At 47.1% G+C, this 17524-nt stretch overlaps 1 protein-coding gene across 7 annotated transcripts in view; it reads right to left on the minus strand.

The window, feature by feature from the left end:
• Positions 1 to 14220, minus strand: part of SNCAIP (synuclein alpha interacting protein) — a 159204-nt gene extending 144984 nt beyond the window's left edge. For 3 of the 7 annotated variants that reach the window (XM_047731141.1, XM_047731134.1, XM_047731140.1), the window contains exon 1: positions 13491 to 13670. The gene's annotated coding sequence lies outside the window, so the exon portion shown is untranslated. Of the gene's footprint in view, positions 1 to 5161; positions 5619 to 12846; positions 12980 to 13490; positions 13671 to 13937; positions 14051 to 14101 lie in introns of those variants that run through there. The other 4 variants (XM_047731135.1, XM_047731136.1, XM_047731139.1 and 1 more) reach the window with 4 other exon arrangements.
• Positions 14221 to 17524: the final 3304 nt, after the last annotated feature.

Below are 17524 nucleotides of genomic sequence, written 5' to 3' on the forward strand. Positions count from 1 at the left end.
GCTGATTTAGTTCCAAAATAATAGCATACAGAGCAGGTGGAGAAAGGAAGAGCGTGAACCCAATTACCCACTATTCCCATTTATCCCAAGCATCCAAAAATTACCCTAAATAAGTGAGGTAATCAAAGAGTATCTGTTAGTAAGAGAAGAAATAATGTCAAAACATCAGGAGGTTCAGCAAGTATGTGAAAACGCAGACAGTGTCTTAAGAGACGGAGCCAAGCCTTGCTCCAAGGTGAAAGTTCAAGCTCTTAACCAGAATGATCTTCTGCCCCCATCCACCATCTCTACCCCACACCATGTGTAAGCATGTTGTCTGGTGTCTGGGGAGACAGAATGACTGTAAATAATTACCACCCCCAAGAAGCTTGTAAGGTGTGCTAGTTTTACCTCATCTGTCCATCTCATTATTGTCACATCCCCAAATTCCTTTCTTGAAAGAAAAGTTCTATAATAGCATGTCTCTCACCACTTACAATTCCGTCACCAATTCCGACTAGAGGCTGACGCCTCCCATCACATGGCATTCTGCCCCCTTGTCTGATAGGATCCTGCCTCAGAAGGATGTTCTGAAAATATATGACACAGGTGACATGACAGTATCTTTTGAGAAGACAAGTCCTTAACCTCTATTTACTGCAACAGAGTAAGCCTTAGGTCTTGTAATATTAATACATTTATTTTCAAGACATGCTGAAGGATTCGCGCATTCCGCCGGTATGTACCGGTCATAGAGTACATACTTGAGGCCGCGCTAGCTACTTGCCCAGACTGAGAAAACAGCTCTTACCGGAATCAACAACTGCTTTCTGCAGTGATGAGTCAACAATTACCCAGAGGGAGGTTAAAAGCGTGGACATTACCAACAGAGGTCATGCGCACACATGTGGGAGAGCAGTCATGATCCTGCCCGGCCCCCCACCCCCCAGGGGCAGCACCATCCTTTACTTCTCCCCACGTTGTTCAGAGCTTGGATGCAGGTTAAAACGTTGTAATAAGGGGCGCCTGGGTGGCTCAGTGGGTTAAAGCCTCTTCCGCTCAGGTCATGATCCCAGGGTCCTGGGATTGAGTTCCAAATCGGACTCTCTGCTCAGCAGGGAACCTGCTCCACTCACCCTACCCCCCCCCCCCGCCTGCCTCTCTGCCAACTTGTGATCTGTCAAATAAAAAAACAAAAAACAAAAACAAAAAACAAAACGCTGTAATAAATATCCTAACCCTGATGTCGTTCCTAGGGACAATCAAGTATCCTACTATTTTTCCATCTCTCAGGAAGGGCCTCTGGTTTAAAATACCAGCTCCAAAGAAAAGAGGCTGCCTTGAACAGATCAAATAGTCATTTGTCCCTGTGGGTTGTTTTTGGTTTTTGTTTTTTCTCAGTTCTACTTTTGAGCTTGAGGAGGCCACTCTTTGCTGCCTGATCTTATCTGAAATAGCACAGAGAAATCTTTCGTCTTTTCAGGGACAAGGCAAGTGACTCCCTTTCATGCTATGCGAGCTAAAGCTTTGCATTTTTAAAAACTATTGTACAGTGTGTCGTGCAGCGAGGTTTGCCAAAGGGAGAGAAAAGAGAACAGAAAGAATAGCAGAGTTGATTTCCTACACGCAAGTTTTAATGATTCTGGAAAACCATCAACCTGTCTCAAATTTCTGCACTAATTTCACAGTGTCCCGCAAATGGCAAGGATGCAAAACCATCAATTAGCCTCACGGTATTTATATTTTAAAGAGCGATTCTTTCTCTTGGTAATTCTAACAAATGGACAAATGCAGTTCCTTAAAAACCCAAACACTTGATGATGTTTATTTCATCTAAGAGCTCACAGTAAAATCACCCTTCAAAGATCTCCCAAATGTTTACTCAGGTGCACACACCTGTGCTTTCTGCGGCCAACGAAAGCTCTTCGTGTGCAGGATTTCTGCTACACGACATGCATTTACATGTATTATGAGACAGAAAGTGAGAAGAAACCATCAAGTCTTTACTGGGAGAAGCCCACACCCCTCTACTTACCAAATCAGTCTGTAACTTACAAAGAGCTCTGCTATTTCCTAGCAACATGAGTAAACATTGTGCTATATCCAGCTCCCAAGATTTGTAACCATGTTAATCTGTGAGTACTCAATTTAATTAAAGATTAGACTTTTAAATTGTATTTTTAGTGCACAACAGTACTGCTAAATTATGATGATCAGCAGTTAAGGGTGCTTATGTCTGCAGAACTCGGGGAATGAAAATGAATCATTTATTTCCATCTTGATATGACTGCTCTTCTCTAAGGCGCTCTTCAAGTTCATGGGCCTCGGAGTTCATTGGAATTCGATGGTTAACACACAGCTTGGAGACCTCATTTATGAAAATTCCTTTCAACCTTTCACCGCTTTGACAGATCCAGTCCAAGCTCAGCGAGCCAATTCAAAAGTAGCTCTCAGCCTTTTTATAGGTTTTCAATTACACCAACACAGCACAGCAGAGCCATCATGTTGGACCAAGTGTGTTACGGTCACAGAGAGATACGAGTTCTTTCCTGAGAGACGCAGATGAAAGCAGCATTCTCCAAACCGCTGTTTACATCTCCAAAAGATGTAAAGCTTTGTCTGTCTCGAACCATCCTTGACTTATTAAAGAAAGGATCTTCCAAATACTTAAACATGGCTAGCGTTCAGTTTTCTACCATATGATGTCTATGATATAGGCTATGATTTTTTTTTTAACTTTTTAGAATGTACTTTGCAAAAATACTGGCAAGCTACCTTGTCTCCAAACTGTTCCAAACGGTTTAGCTGAGGAACTGTTCCGTTTCTGAGGTTCATTCATCCCTGTCCCACCCCCTCATAGTGTGTGACAGCAGCACTGACTTTTCCCCACGGGCCCTCTGAGACACGAAAACCCCCAAGCAGGCTCATGAGCTTTCCAGGTGGAAACTGGTCATCAATGGTGAAATGGAGGTTATGCCTAATTGTTTTCTATTTCAAAGCACTCTTCAATTGGGCCTGAAGTGACTATACTCTTCTCTTAGACAAGAATTTCTTAAAATATTTATAGGACTTCCCAGATCAAACACAGTTTATTTTCTTCCATTTTCAAACTTTGCATTTATTTGAATATGTGGTTAGTATGGCTTTATGGGAGTGCCAATCTGTGAGACTTGGCTGTATGAATTATTTCAAGTGACATTTTCCATTACGGGTAAAGTGGACCAATGGGCACATGCCCGTTAGTGGGTTTGAAGCACTCACAAAATTTATAAGCTGTATGTGCAAATGCTAATTTACTCCGGATACCACTCTCCAGTTCTCCCAGGGGAGGCGTGATGACTCCCAAACCACTGGAAACAGAGAAAAATCTCATGAGGATGACTCTTACAGCTCCATGACACAGCGATTCCTTCCCTGTATATTGAGTGTTCTGGATATCAGCTGGCCTTGTTTGTGTTAGTTAGGTCTATCCTATTCATTTGGGTTTGTCGTTGTTGTTGTTATCCTATTAAATAAGACCAGTACGCTTTAACATATGGGGCTGTGTGTAAGTTGTCCTAGTACTCAGTGTTAAGAGTTCATGAAGCCTGAAGCTGAAGGAGACATATAGGAGCTCAGAACAATTCTAGGCTGGGACATGCCTTTTCACCGGTAGAGGCTTCCTGTCCATTCAGTCCGACTCAAATGCAGTTCTGTGGCACTGGACAGAGCCAGGCAGTGACAGGCAAAGAGAGGTCATGTGAAGCAAGTCCCCATCCCACCACACACACACACACACACACACACACACACACACACCAAACCCTGCAGTTCCTGAGGGTAACAAATAACGTTTCCTCATCCGTTAATGAATTCCCAATGTACCAGAGACCAAATGTGGGCCTCCCACACACTCCATTCCTCACCAGGGGGAGGAAGATGACAGATGCCTCCCTGACCTCAAGGGCCCACATTCTAGGGCACAGACCACCATGTCCAACAGAGGCAACAGTAGAGGTTCAAGCTGATTGCTAAGGGAGCCCAAGCCTCCTCAGAGCCCAAGCCTGGAGTCCACCATGGGAGCCACAAGCCACACGAGGCTCCTGAGTAGCACAAGTGGGCCTAGGGTCTGAGTTAAAAATAAAATACACGCCAAATTTCAGAAAATATGGAAAATAAGAACAAAAGCTATCTGGTTAATCTTTTTTTATATTACATGTGGAAATGCTCATATTGGGGGATATATCGGGTTAAGTAAAATCCATTGTTAAAATTAATTCCACCTGTTTCCTCTTACTTTTCTTTATGTGCTAACTAGAAAATTTCCAATTACCTAAGTGGCTCACATTCATGGATCTATTATTGCTATCCGCCAGTTCTCTGGTCTAAGGAGCCATAAGGCAACACTTGGGGAAATAACGTGGGAGGTTGGCTCAGGGGCAGGGGGGGCACAGGTGGGCGAGCAGGGAGGAGGAACTGCATAGAAAAGAGCCCCCAGGGGCATGTCTCAAGGGCTGCAAAGACGAAGCAGAGGCTAGTACTGTTTGCTTCCCGAGCAGGACACGCCTGCCAGATTCATGTGCAGCAGGGAGACCACAACATAAAGGCCAAAGTGACAATCATCACATCACAAATAAATTAGAAGCAGCCTGTGGTTTACAGGGAGCCGCGCTCTGCTGGGGACCAGACCAACTAGCTAGCCCCGTGTCTCTACCCGGTCTGGCTGGTCATTTGGTCACTCTGCCTGCTCTTCTGCAAAGAGGTGGCTGAGATGCACTGGGGCGCCTGGGTCCCCATTACTCTATTAAAGTCTCTGGAAATCAGGACTCTTGACATCCCAGGGGACGGAGGAAAGTGCTAGAGAAGGAGACACGTTTGTGCCTAGAGTTGTAAAGCCGCAAAGAGTGGAAACTGGAGTGGAATCAATCCTTTACACTTCCTTTTTCCTACTAACACCACACTTTATTTCCTTGTTCGCCTCCTTCCCAGCGAGATATAGACTTGATGGAAATACCATGAGCTCGGGAACCACATCTGTGAGGTCACTCCGGCTCTGAGAGGTGCCCAGCGTACAGCGGGCTCAAAATAACTGTCTGGGAAGGGGTTCCTATGGAGAATCTGCAGCCAGCTTTGCTGCAGGGGACCTGTGTGGTTAAGGTTGCCGGGTGTGCAAACTGCACTCAGGAATGAGCGAAGCGTTCACCTAGGCAGGCTCCAGCAGCTGCGATATATGTCTCAGACGCGGGTGTGAGCTGTCCTCATGGGGGAAAGAGGAGAGGCACTGAGACCTGCCCAGCTGTTGTCAGTTCCTGAGGGGAGACATTCCCAGCAGCTCCCCCAACAGAAGCAGCGTGTGACCCACTTCCAAAAGGGACGCTGAGGGTGAGGGGAGTCAGTCTAACGGAGGCTTGGAATTTCCTTGGAATTTCCGGGGCACCTGTGTCACTCACGCCCAGCATGGTAAGAGGAGCAAGTGAGCACAGAGACGATTCAGGTGTAGGTCCTGCGTTCCATCCCACTCTCACCCCTTGCTGGCTGGGAAACCATGTTCCTCCCCTACCTTCTCTCCCCAGCCCTTCTAATGGGGATCAAAAATCCACATCTTAGAGGAGTGCTTTACTGCTCTGTACTTCTCCCAAAGGACTGGCACTGGGTAAACACTGGAAAAACGGTGACCTGCAGGGGGTGATCAACATACAACAATGGCTATTATTATCTTTCTCCTAGATTAGAGCTTCTCAACAAGGTTTCTAACCTGGAATATACGGAGCCATAGCAAATCCACAAGCAAAAGCCCGTGAGCTCAGTGGTGTGGGGGCACATCTATTTCCTCTGAGGAGAGTACCCATAACTGTCATCAGAACCTCAACAGGCTTGGGGCACCTGGATGACTCAGCCGGTCAAATGTCTGCCTTCAGCTCAGATCATGATCTCGGGGTCCCGGAATCGAGACCCACAACTGGGCTTCTTGCTCAGCAGGAAGTCTGCTTCCCCCTCCCCCTCCACTACTCCCCCTGCTTGTGCTCTCTTGCTCTCTGTCAAATAAATACTAAAATCCTTAAAAAATTAAAAGCCTTCAATAGCCCCTCAGACGTCGGGCAATAGCAGAACCACAAGAATATGACAGGAAATTTCTGAGAGAGATATTCCTCTTCATTTCCACTGTCCTTACTGCTTTAAATACATCTGTTTCCATAGTCTTTTCGACATATTCAAAGGCCAAGGGAGGCAAGTGGAAGGTTTTTTTTTTTTTTTTTAAAGATTTTATTCATTTATTTGAGAGCGAGATCACAAGTAGGCAGAGAGAGTCAGAGAAAGGAAGGGAAAGGAAGGGAAGCAGGCTCCCCGCCTAGCAGAGAGCCCGATTTGGGGCTCAATCCCAGGACCCTAGGATCATGACCTGAGCTGAAGGCAGAGGCTTTAACCCACTGAGCCACCCAGATGCCCCGGCAAGTGGCATGTTTTATTCTTAGGAGGTGGTCCCTTCAGGTAAGAGCAGTAACACCAAAAATCCTAATGGGTGAATTGGAAGAGCCCAATCATAGCTTGACTCTCCTCCTCAACTACCCAGAGTGTCTGACAGCTGGACAAGCACCAGAAGGACCTGAGGGGCAAGCAAGCCTCTCCAACCCTGTAAATCTCAGTTTCCTCCTATGCAGAAAAAGGGTGGATCATGATAATCCCTTCTTCCTAGGGCTGCTGTGAGAATTAATAAGAAAATAATTGGAAGTCATCTGTTAAGCACCCAACGCAGAGTAAGTGCCTCATAAATATTAACTATTAAATAACCTCTTTTATGGCGGGGGGAAGGGTGGGGGGTGGGAAGCATTCCTCATCTGCTCTCTGAGCCATACATTCTAGCTTTGAGACTGACTTCGGGCCACTGATGTTTTGCAGCCTCTTCCTTGAAGTAGCTGTTAGCAACCAAGCAGGCAACAAGCACGCCAAGAAGCTGGGGAAACAGCTGAAAAGTGTCCAAACAGCAATTTCAAAGAGAACCTGCTTTCGGAGCCAACACTGTGAGACGCAAATTTAAGAGTCGAGTTAAAGGAAATAGAGTGAACCTTGAAAATCACCAAGATGAATGACTCAGTGCAGAGTTTTCACTCATTCCTCTGCAGCTTCTTGACTACCTGTGCTGTGAGGAACCCCTGGCTAGGTACAGGGGTACACAAGGACCAAAAATCACCACACAGCTGTCACTGTGAGCACTCTGGGAGAGTCAGTCACAGATCCCAGAGTTTGAAACAAGGTTTCAAAGTCAACTAGATGCGGGGCTGGGCTGGACCGAGGGTTCAGCAAAGGCTTCTTGCAAGAGCAATACTTGGGTTGAGTGTGGAAGGAGGGGTGGATGTTCAAGGTCAAGTAAGGTCACGAAAGGGGAAACAACAGTCCATAGAGATGAAAGCACAGGCCAATACATGAAAATGAGAGAAGATGGAGCATTTGGGGACCTTAGAGTTGCACAGTTCAGCACAGCATGGCGATAACGGAGGCAGCTGGAAGAAGCCTTGCGGAGCACCTCCCTCCTACTCACCCACTTAGGCAGTTACCCAAAATTCAAGTTCATGTCTTTGTTCTTTAGAAAGAGCACTGGGGCCATGGTGGGGAGGACAGAGTTGAAGTGGATAGACTGGGTATGGCATTTTCAGAGGGGTGTTGTGCAGGGTGAAACGGAGGCTCTAACTAAACTAATGGGGAAAGAATAAGGTGGAGACAGAGCAGGAAGTCGTGGTGACTGACAAGGTGGAGGTCACGTTAGGATCATTCTCAGGTTCACGGCTTGGGGGCAGAGTGAGAGGGCAATTCGTCCACCAGGGAAAACAGATGCAAGAGAAGATACCTGCCCCTTTGCTTGCATGGTGTCCCCTTTCTCTACTTTTCTGTATTTTCTTCTTAGGAACAACCCCTTTCCTGCTTTCAGCCCACTGGGTTTAGGAGGGTTTTGCTGATCACCCTCCTGTGTAGCTCCTGCATTCCCCATCTCCCGCCTCCCCACACAGACTGCTCCTCCTGTTTCCCTAGGCGCCAGGCCCGGGCATGTTATCAAGGACAAGCCAGATCACATGTTCCAAACCCCTGGCCACAGTAGCTGGTTCAGGCAATGGCAAGTGCCCAGTAATTCGAGTTAATCCCAAATTACTCTCTTTTCCTGCAGGGGTTAAGCTTGAAGCTGCTGTTGACCATCTCACCACCACGAAGAAGAGGGGAAATGAGAACTGGATTCTTCCTGAACTTTTCCTATACGGGACCCAATATATACCCCTTCCTGCCTAACCGAGTATAAACTGGGCTTCTATGACTTGCGGCCAAGAGCCGCCCATAAAGATAAGAAGTAAAGAAAACCGTGTCTCAAAAAAGGAAAGGCTAGGTCTGTTGAGTGGTGGATTATAAAAACCTCCGTTACTGAGACAATAGTACCTTGAAACATTTGAATCTACAGAAGACATTTAGGGATTTTATAGCAAATTCTACTGTGACTAATGAAAAGTCAAACCAGACTGCTTTAGAAAATGTTACTGTACCAGATCATGGCACATTCACTCATTAAATTAACATTTATGGAATATCTTCAGGGTTCTTAGACTTGTACAAAAGCAGCAATAAAAGTGGTGTGCTTGGATTTGAGCGGGTCCATCCGCACGGCCTTCCATAACGAGCAGCTGTGCGTGCCGGGCAGACTAATTGTACAACGCCAGAGCGGCCAGGTGGCTCTGTCTGGCCCGCAGCTGCACTTGATGCAGACGAGGCCACCTGAATTTCAGACTGGCCATCAATAAAGCCAGGCTGGTAAAGCCGCACCTTCACTGAGCCCTTAGGTGAAAAAGCATTGAACGCGTTTTGAATTCCTCTCCCCTCTAATAAAACAACCGCTGATTTTTATGGAGGAGCCTGGAGGATGCGCAATGTTGGGCCTTCTTTCTTTACTCTCTTTCCATGCAAAGCCCCTGACACTAGCATGGGTTTAACTCTTTCTTATGAATGCACCTGCAGAGCTCTAGGTAATAGGCCTGAACTGTCAGCTCCCACCCTGTGGGCTTCTCGGGTTGCTAGGTCCAAATAAATCTGCAAGGGTTCATTTCTGCTGGGCATGTGTTGGTTCTGCGCCCCTGGGTCCAGTTTCACTTCTGACAGCAGTTCGCCCCTGTCCTCCTATTGAATTCCCATTGGGTGCTGTCTTAGTGGGGCTGTCAGCTAACGTGCCCAGCTAAGCAGTGTGCATGCCATTCAAGCTGGGCCAAAGGTTTCTCTCTCTCTCTTTTAAGATTTTATTTATTTATTTGAGAGAAACAGAGAACAAGGGAAGGGGCAGAGAGAAGAGGAGAAGTAGTCTCCGTGCTGAGGGCAGAGCCCGACCCAGGGCTCCATCTTACAACTCTGAGATCATGATGGGAGCCGAAACCCAGAGTCAGATGCCCAACTGACTGAACCCAGGCACCCCCAAAGGTTTTCTCTTTGCGGGTATGCTAAAACCACGGGCAGACCTCTGGCTGTGCTTTGCAGGAAAAGAACTCGAGTTCTTACTCCCCCGACTCCATGGTGATTCCCTTTCCATCCCAAAAGTGGCTCTTCTGACTTCCCTTTGACCTCTGAGGTATTCTCCAGATTGCCTTTTGGTTTCTGTTGCTTTACTCTGGAGAAACTCAAGTCTATACAATTCACTGCAACTTAAGCACTAAGCCACAGCCAACCTTATACATACTCTGCAGTTTATGAAGTCCTTTCACATTCAACTTATCTCTTTTAATCAACCCTTCTGGAACTGAATTTTTCTTCTCCCCCCAAATAAACCACTTACTGATTTCTCTGTTTCTCACGATGGCACATTCATCCCTTCAGCCACTTAAGCTTTTTTAAAATTTTAGAATGATTTGGACTGGAGGCTTTCAGTCATGCCCTATCATCAGCAGTCACCTAAACCTAAACTATGGGACCCCCACCCAGAGTGATCCCCTCCTTTCCACTGTCTCTGCCTCCTCCTTTGCCAGAGCTTTCCTCACCTCCCAACAATGGTCTCCCAACTCTGCCACCAGCCTACTGTCTCCAAACCAATCTGAAGCCCCTGGCAGAAGGTTGTGACTCAAATTTTACTATCACTGCATTATTCCTCACCTACCCCAGGTTTACAGAACAAAGACTACAAGACAGTGATTTACAGTTCATTTCCTAACCTAAATTCTGGCCTGCCCACTAATCTCTCCTGACTTACAGTAGACTCTTCCTTAGTAGAAAACATAGGCCAAAATGATTGTTCAAACATGCAATAAATTGGGGGGCAGAAAGGGCTGCAATTTTGTGTGTGTGTGGCTGTCTCTCATTATAAGTGGCATCTTTCTACACTCCTTGAATGCAAGGTGACCTTGTGATTTGATCTGACCCATGGGAGAGCAACAAATAGGATATAAGCAGAGGCTTCACGCTTGCTCTTTTGCTGCTCTTGGTACAGGGTTTATTATGTGAAGACGCCCAGTCTCGTCGGCTCAAGAACAGGAGGTACATGTCTTGGTCACCTGTTCATCTGGCTAACAGCATGGTAACTGCCAGATGTAACCGAAGCCATCCCATTATCCTGCCAGCAGCCCACCTACCAGCAGACTGAAGATGCCTGTCAAGTTCAGCAGAAGAACCACCCAGCTGAGCTCAGCCCAAACCATGGACCACAGAATCATGAGCTTCAGTAGCTGCTTTAAGCAACTGCATTTTGGGGTCATTGGTTAGGCAGCGACCCCTAACTGATAGCACATGTGAGCTGATTTGGTCATTTTCTCCCCAGAACTCCTTTCCAATGACTATTCAGCATCTTGGGTGCTCGACCATAAGGTATCTTTTGTGGGTCCTGTTTCCTCCCTTCTAAGTGCCTTGTGAAGAGATCGTGCACTTTATATTTTTACATGCCACACATGCATGAAATGAATACACTGCAACTGTTTAGGAATCAATTAGTGCTTGCCCAGGGCCTAGCCATCAGTCTCATCAATTCATAGTCATCATTTCAACATATAACTTGGTCACTGACTTTAAAGCTTAAAAGAGAGTGAAGATGCAAACTATACATGAAATCTGGTTATCTCATCCATGTGAAATGCAAAATCATCCACAGTATAAATCCTACAAGTAACTGATTTATTGATTCATTTTCAATAAATTACTCCTTGTAACTAAACCTGCTTGTCGATCAAAGGCACCCAAGGAAACAAATACATAAGGGTAAAAGTTTCACAGGAGCAACTGTTAGATTTTTGCCAGGATATTATTGTTCTCCCAAGACACAGATTTCTCCTATGTGGTTTGCAACTGTAACCTGACAGACTGCCAAAAATAAGGGTTCTATTCTAAGAGTGTCACTGATTCTCTTGTTGCTGGTTCAATTAGATTTTTGCATTTAAAAGAGAATTTCCCTTGTGTTTTTTATAATGGTGCACCTGCTTCTTGGGAGATTTCCTCTTCTGACAAGCAATGCCTTAAATCTGGCAAGAAAAACAGCTCCAGGCTTTCTCTGATAATATCAAAGATCATTTGTTTGTATTAGATGTTTGTGTGGGTTTCCCTCCTCTTAAGAGCAGTAAAGTACTACTACAGCTCCTTCCAAAACAACGGCGCTCACAAAGTTTCTTGGCCTCTGTTCTACATTTCCACAGACACCTGCACCAAGTGCCTGGAATTAGCAAAGCTGTGACATAGTATAGAGAGAGATTCATCTACGCTAGTCACTTCCTTTCGGACATCAACACATAGTAAATGTCAAATCAATAAATGCAGCTTCACTTCACATCTACTGTCTTGTAACCTTCCTTCATGAAATTCTTCGGATGGAGAAAATGAAGTTTACATTCAAAGTTATATCCCTTATTTTGTTCTATTTTATTTTTGAGATGTCCAAAAGATCCTTAGAGAAGTACCACCTTCTTCTTTCTGATTCTAGACCTGGGAACTCCTACATATTTGGCTATGGGTAATCTCCAGTTAGAACTGCCTTTGGGAGAGACTTCCATGATTGACAGCAAAATGTCACATCTTCTTCAAATTGTTTTAAGAACCCCTTAAAGCCCCTTCCACTCGAACCACGAACCACGCTGAGCCTAAATTAACATTGAGCTGCATGAGGAGTAGCCAATAGACATCTCCCAGATGCGAACACATTAGCATACTGCTTCCCTAGACATTGTTCTCTCTGCCTTTTAAAATTTCAATATGTACAAATGAAATACAGATTTCAATCCATTCCCAATGGGGATGTCTGCTCCGTAATAAGAGAAATAGGTTTTTGCCTTCTTGCAGATTCAGCAAGGAAAGTGGTGCTTGAAAATTACGTGTTTAGAGTGACACCTTGGAGAACTGACATTCTCTGCACACATGTAATCCTCATAAACCTCCCCAGACAGCCCTTATTTCATTTTGCAAAATGCACCCTGGCCGGACTCCACAGCACGTGGTGTGTGGTGAGACTGTCCTGCCCAGGCTCTCCCTTCCTCTGAGTTCTTCCCTGCCTCCAGGCTCTCTGATGGGCACTTGTCCCTCATAGTGGAGAGAAGTGAGGAGGCCCAGCCACCAGCCAGGGCAAAACCGACACCAAGAGTACTGCTTCCTCAATGAACTTTCCCAAGAAAAGCAAGGTTCCCACAGGAAAAAACAACACGTTCCACCTCCCACACCCCCCTCCTAGCGGTCCATTGAAAACCAGCAACAATGCTGTTGCCTTTTTGTTTCGTAAAGACTTTCTTCGCTGCAAGCAGTAGCGTGTTCCTCAAAGAATGCTAGTATTTCCTGTGGAAACTGTATGGCTGCCAGGAATGGCTCATAATTTTCCCTTCTTTTCTTTTCGTAAAAAATGAAATAAACAAAACGTGGCATTTGACAATAGCCAAAATACCAGTTCACCTCACTTACCACCTGCAGATGAAAGTCATCACCACGAGGGAAGGCCGAGAGAGGCACGTTCTGGCTCAAATCGACGCGGACGAGCCTGGGAAGCAGGACAGCGCCTGGGGCAGCTCTGAGCCCCGGCTGGAGCGGGAGGCAGCCAGGGAGCCCCGGGAATGCGCGTGGAGCTCCCCGGAGCGGCAGCCACCCCAGCCGTCCCCTTCCGCGCTGATTAGTATTGTCATTGGGTACTGTCGCTGTTACTATTACTTGGCCCCTCGTCCTCTGGGCTCTCAGGAGCTGGGGCCCTGCCCATTCCCGCCTCCGACACGAGGTGAGGTGGCAGCGCGGATAACCACCACACGAAACGGGCAAAGGAAGAGAACAATCCTTTGGCAGCCGAGGCGGGGGCTGTCTCCCCCCTTCCCCAGAGGAAAGCTGCCGCTCGGCAGCCGCCGCCGCCGTTACTATAGAGACCTTCCCCCAAACCCGCTCTGCAGAGGCGCCGCCGCTGCCCGGGCCGCCCGGACTCGCGGCACAAAGGGGGCCCGGGGGCTGTGGGAAGCAGGGGCGACACCCGCCGGGATCGCCCGGTGCAAACTTGGAAAGGCTCAGACGCCCGCGCCGCCGCCCCCCGCCTCCCCGCCGCGCCCGCCGGGACCTGGACTCACCCGGGGCGCCCGGCGCGCCGGCGACTCGCGAGCGCGGACCGACTGACGGACGCACGGGTGGACCGCGGCGGCGGGAGCAGGAGCCGCCGCAGCGGGAGCGGGCGGGCGGCGGGCGGGCGGGCGGCAGAGGCGCTGCCGCGGCCCGCTACGTCACAATGCGGCCGGGCCGCCGGCGCCGCTCCCCCGGCCCCCCAACGGGCGCGCGCGGGGCGGGGGCAGCCCCGGGGCGGCCGGGCGCGGAGCCGGCGCTGGGGGACGCGGGGGCGCGGCGCGGGCGCACCGCCGGGGACGGGGGCGCGGCCACACCTCCGGGACTGCCCCAGCCCCGCGCGCGCCCCTCGCCCCGGGCCGCGAGTCCCGCTCCGCCGGACTGACGGCCACCCTCCCCGGCCGGCCCGCGCCCCTCCCGCGCGGCCTCCCCGCCCGCCCCGGCTCCGGTCCGCGAACCTGCGCTTCCTTCTCCACCTCTCGCCGGTCCACCTCTGCCGCCTCGGCTCCTCGGCAGCTGGGCTGCTTCTCTCCTCCCCTCCTACTTTTTGCCCCCGCTCCCCCCTTTCTCCTCCGCCCCCCGCTCGGCGGCCTCTCCCCCTGGAAATGAAATCGCCCCTCACCGGGATCCACGCGTCAGCCGCTGCCCCCTCATTGGTCCCCAAACCAGTCCGCCGGTCCAGCCTGAACCGGGAAAAGGGACTCGGGGAGAGGAAACGGAAGGTGGGCACAGTCCTGGGACACTGCTGAGCTTGAGAAGCCTTTGGCAGAGGAGGTGGCGCTGGCAGGGAGTCCTCGCCCCCTCTCCTCCCTCCTGCTCGCGAGGCTCGCGCCCTCCAGGGCTTCAGCGAGGAGTGGATGGCAAAGGGGGCTTGGCCCGGACTGTCCTTTGCTCCGGCGTGGGTGCTGGATGGAGACTTTGCGCTGAAATAATGGCTTTTTCATTCGACAACTTTGCTGTACCGCGAGCCCTACTGTAAAATTTACTTTCAGCGTTTTTTCCTTGAAGGGAGGCGGAGGTGGGGGGGGCAGCTGGATGAGGCATGTAGGCAAGTCAGCCGTAATGACTGCCTCTTTCCTTCCTTATTTCCTAAATGAAATCAGGGAGAGTGGAAGCATTTATGGTAACATTGGCTCAGGACCATCTCTCTTTTTGCCCTTTGGAAAGCTTTAAATGGTTTTGAAGAAATCTCTTTCCCAGGAGAGATGACTCTGAGAAGTTCACTCAGCAAAGCTATTGAGGGCCACTCTCTTGCTCTAGGGTGTGGCTGCTTGCCGGCTCTTGCCCCAGAGAAAAGTGTGAGGAAGCAAGTTCTGGTCCATCCATCCTCTTTGTTCTCTTGCCAGTTCCAAGGGAGCTAGAGTGGCGCCAGGATCCTGGGAAACTCAGTACTTATCTGGGTTAATGGCACTGAGGATGTGCAGCATGTGTGAGCCTGTCATTGAAAATACATCATCGATAATATATTTACTACATAGAATAAAGATAATGTATTACATATTAATAGCACCCATAATAATGTATTATTACATATGTTAATAATATGTCTTTAATACCTAGCAACCAGAAACGGCCTGATTGTTTAAAAACTGGACTTTTCTGGATGACTAGTGTAAAACTGTACCCAGTGCCTATGCAGTGCATGGGCTGCTCTGTTGGCAGGAAAGAGGCAAACTGTAGGGTTAGGAGGACATGGCCCGCCATCCGTTCTGGACCTGTTTGGACAAGTACAGTAATTACTTGAGATGATGACTCCCTTGAAGGCCAGCAGAAGACATTTCACATGCTTCTAATTTGATTTCCTACTGAGAAACTGAATTTCTCTCTCTCCGCTTTTTGACATCATCGGCCAAGAGTGTGTCCTGCAGTGTTGTAATTTGTTTATTGTAATTGATCATATATAAGACTTCAAGTATATGTATAGAAAGTGGCTTCACAATTTTAAGAACACGCATTATCCTTCAGTAGAAAAATATAAAATCAGATGACATCATATGGCTCTAAAAATACTTGAAAATATTGGGCTTAATTCATTCACATCTGGTTAAAATAAAAATACTGTTTTTTGTGTTTCCTTTTTTTTTTTTTTTTTGCCTAGTATAAACTCTGAGAAAAGCACATCTTGCTTCCATCCAGTAGATATGGATGGAAACTGGTGTCATCCTTGACATGGTCTGTAGAGAGCCTAGTTCCATTGCCATCCTATTAAATATTTTGACATCCCATTTTTTTAAAATCAGATTTTAATGTATCAAAGGAGTAATCTGTTGAATAATAAATGGGTATCTTCTTCCTACTGCCCTGAACACCTACCAGCACTAACAGTGCACCAGATGTTAAATGGTTCAAGAAGGGGACTGATTGTGTTGCATATACAGAAAATGGGTTGTCCCAGGAAAAAAAAAATTCTCTGTTGTTGTGTAGCCCAAGGAAAAGCATGCCATAGTGTAAAAGGGCAGTCTCTGCGATGTTGTTTCAGACAGTTTCCCCTGTTTTTTTAATAGTTCTTTTCTCATGGTTTATTCTCTTTCTAACATGTTTTTGATTACATGTTTACCATTGTTTTCATGTGATTATTTTTACACTGTGATTTAAACCTATATAGTCTATGAGTTTGCTTTTGCTTGGATCATTTGTTGGTTTGCTTTTCCTGTGCAATCTGGTGCTAAACTCGAAACCACAAATTGATATACAAAGTATGGAAGGAGTGAGGTAGTTGGGTTGGAAGAGACCTGCTAGATTTTAAATTGGATGGCAAGAAAGCCAGCTTCCTCAGCATCATGTTGACTAGTTATCAAGTTCATGAACTACTCTGCCTAGTCTGTTAGCTGCTTATTATCAATTACCAACCAGTCTCTGATACTCAGTTTTCTAATCAAGGAGCTGCCTCGGTAGGCTAGTTAGTACCGTGGAATGGCTTAGCAACTGCAGCCACTGGACCATTTACCCCTTTCAAGAATATTCCCCACCACGCCTACCACTGCACCTTTAACAGCAGTTTGCATATTTCTGCTTCATGCCCATTTCTTAAAAAAGAGAGAGAGAGAGAGAAAGATCTATTTATTTGAGAGAGAGAGAGAGAGCGGTGTGTGTGCAGGGGGAGAGGCAGAGGGAGACAAGCACTGTCCCCACTGAGTGGAACACCCCCCCACCCCCACATACATACATCAGGGCTCCATCCCAGGATCCAGAGATGAGGACCTAAGCCAAAATCAAGGGTCTGACGCTTAACCGACTGAGCCACCCAGGCATCCCTTGTGTCCATTTCTTATCCCCTACTATTCAACTGTCGATTCCCATCAAGATGCCAGGGAGTTCATATTACTCATATTTGGATCTTCAACACTGAGTACATTTTTATACTCAAGAGTTAGCTACTGAGAATAATTAGTACAAAACTCCATTTCACTGTATATCATCTGCCAAAGAGCTGACATCTAATTGTTCATTCAATTATTACAATTAAACATCTGCCTCTATCCTTTTACCCAGTTCCCATAATATATCTTTATTGTGTGACAAACACTGGATAAACCTGCTATAACATTGTCACTGATCAAGCCGAAAACCATTCTTTTTTTCCCTATTTTTTAAATGTAGATTTTTCTTTACTAAAACATCTCTGTATTAAAGGCTCAGATTTTTTTAATTCTCGTGGTACATCTGGGTCATTGAGGGAAGATCTGTTTGAAGTCCTTCCTGATTTCTGGTTGAGAACAATAATTTGGTTGGGGCAGACTATTATTTTATCCTGGAGTCACGTTTGTTTCATTTGTTTGTACAAATGTATGTAAGTAATTACAAGGTATTTATATTGAGAATCAGACCATACTCTTGCATAAATGTGATTGTATCAGTCAGGATGGGTTAGGTTACCCTGGGGTAACAATCATGCAACAATTCAAAACTTTCATAGATTAACACAAATGTATTTCTTACTCTCACTAGATGTCAAGTTCAGGTCAGCTGCACCTCTGCTTCAGGTCTTTTTGATTTTAAGCCTCAGCCAAATGGAGCAGCTTGCTAACAGCAAGATTGCTCATCA

This window comes from Lutra lutra, chromosome 5 (genome assembly GCF_902655055.1).
Source record: "Lutra lutra chromosome 5, mLutLut1.2, whole genome shotgun sequence".
Taxonomy (NCBI): domain Eukaryota; kingdom Metazoa; phylum Chordata; class Mammalia; order Carnivora; family Mustelidae; genus Lutra; species Lutra lutra.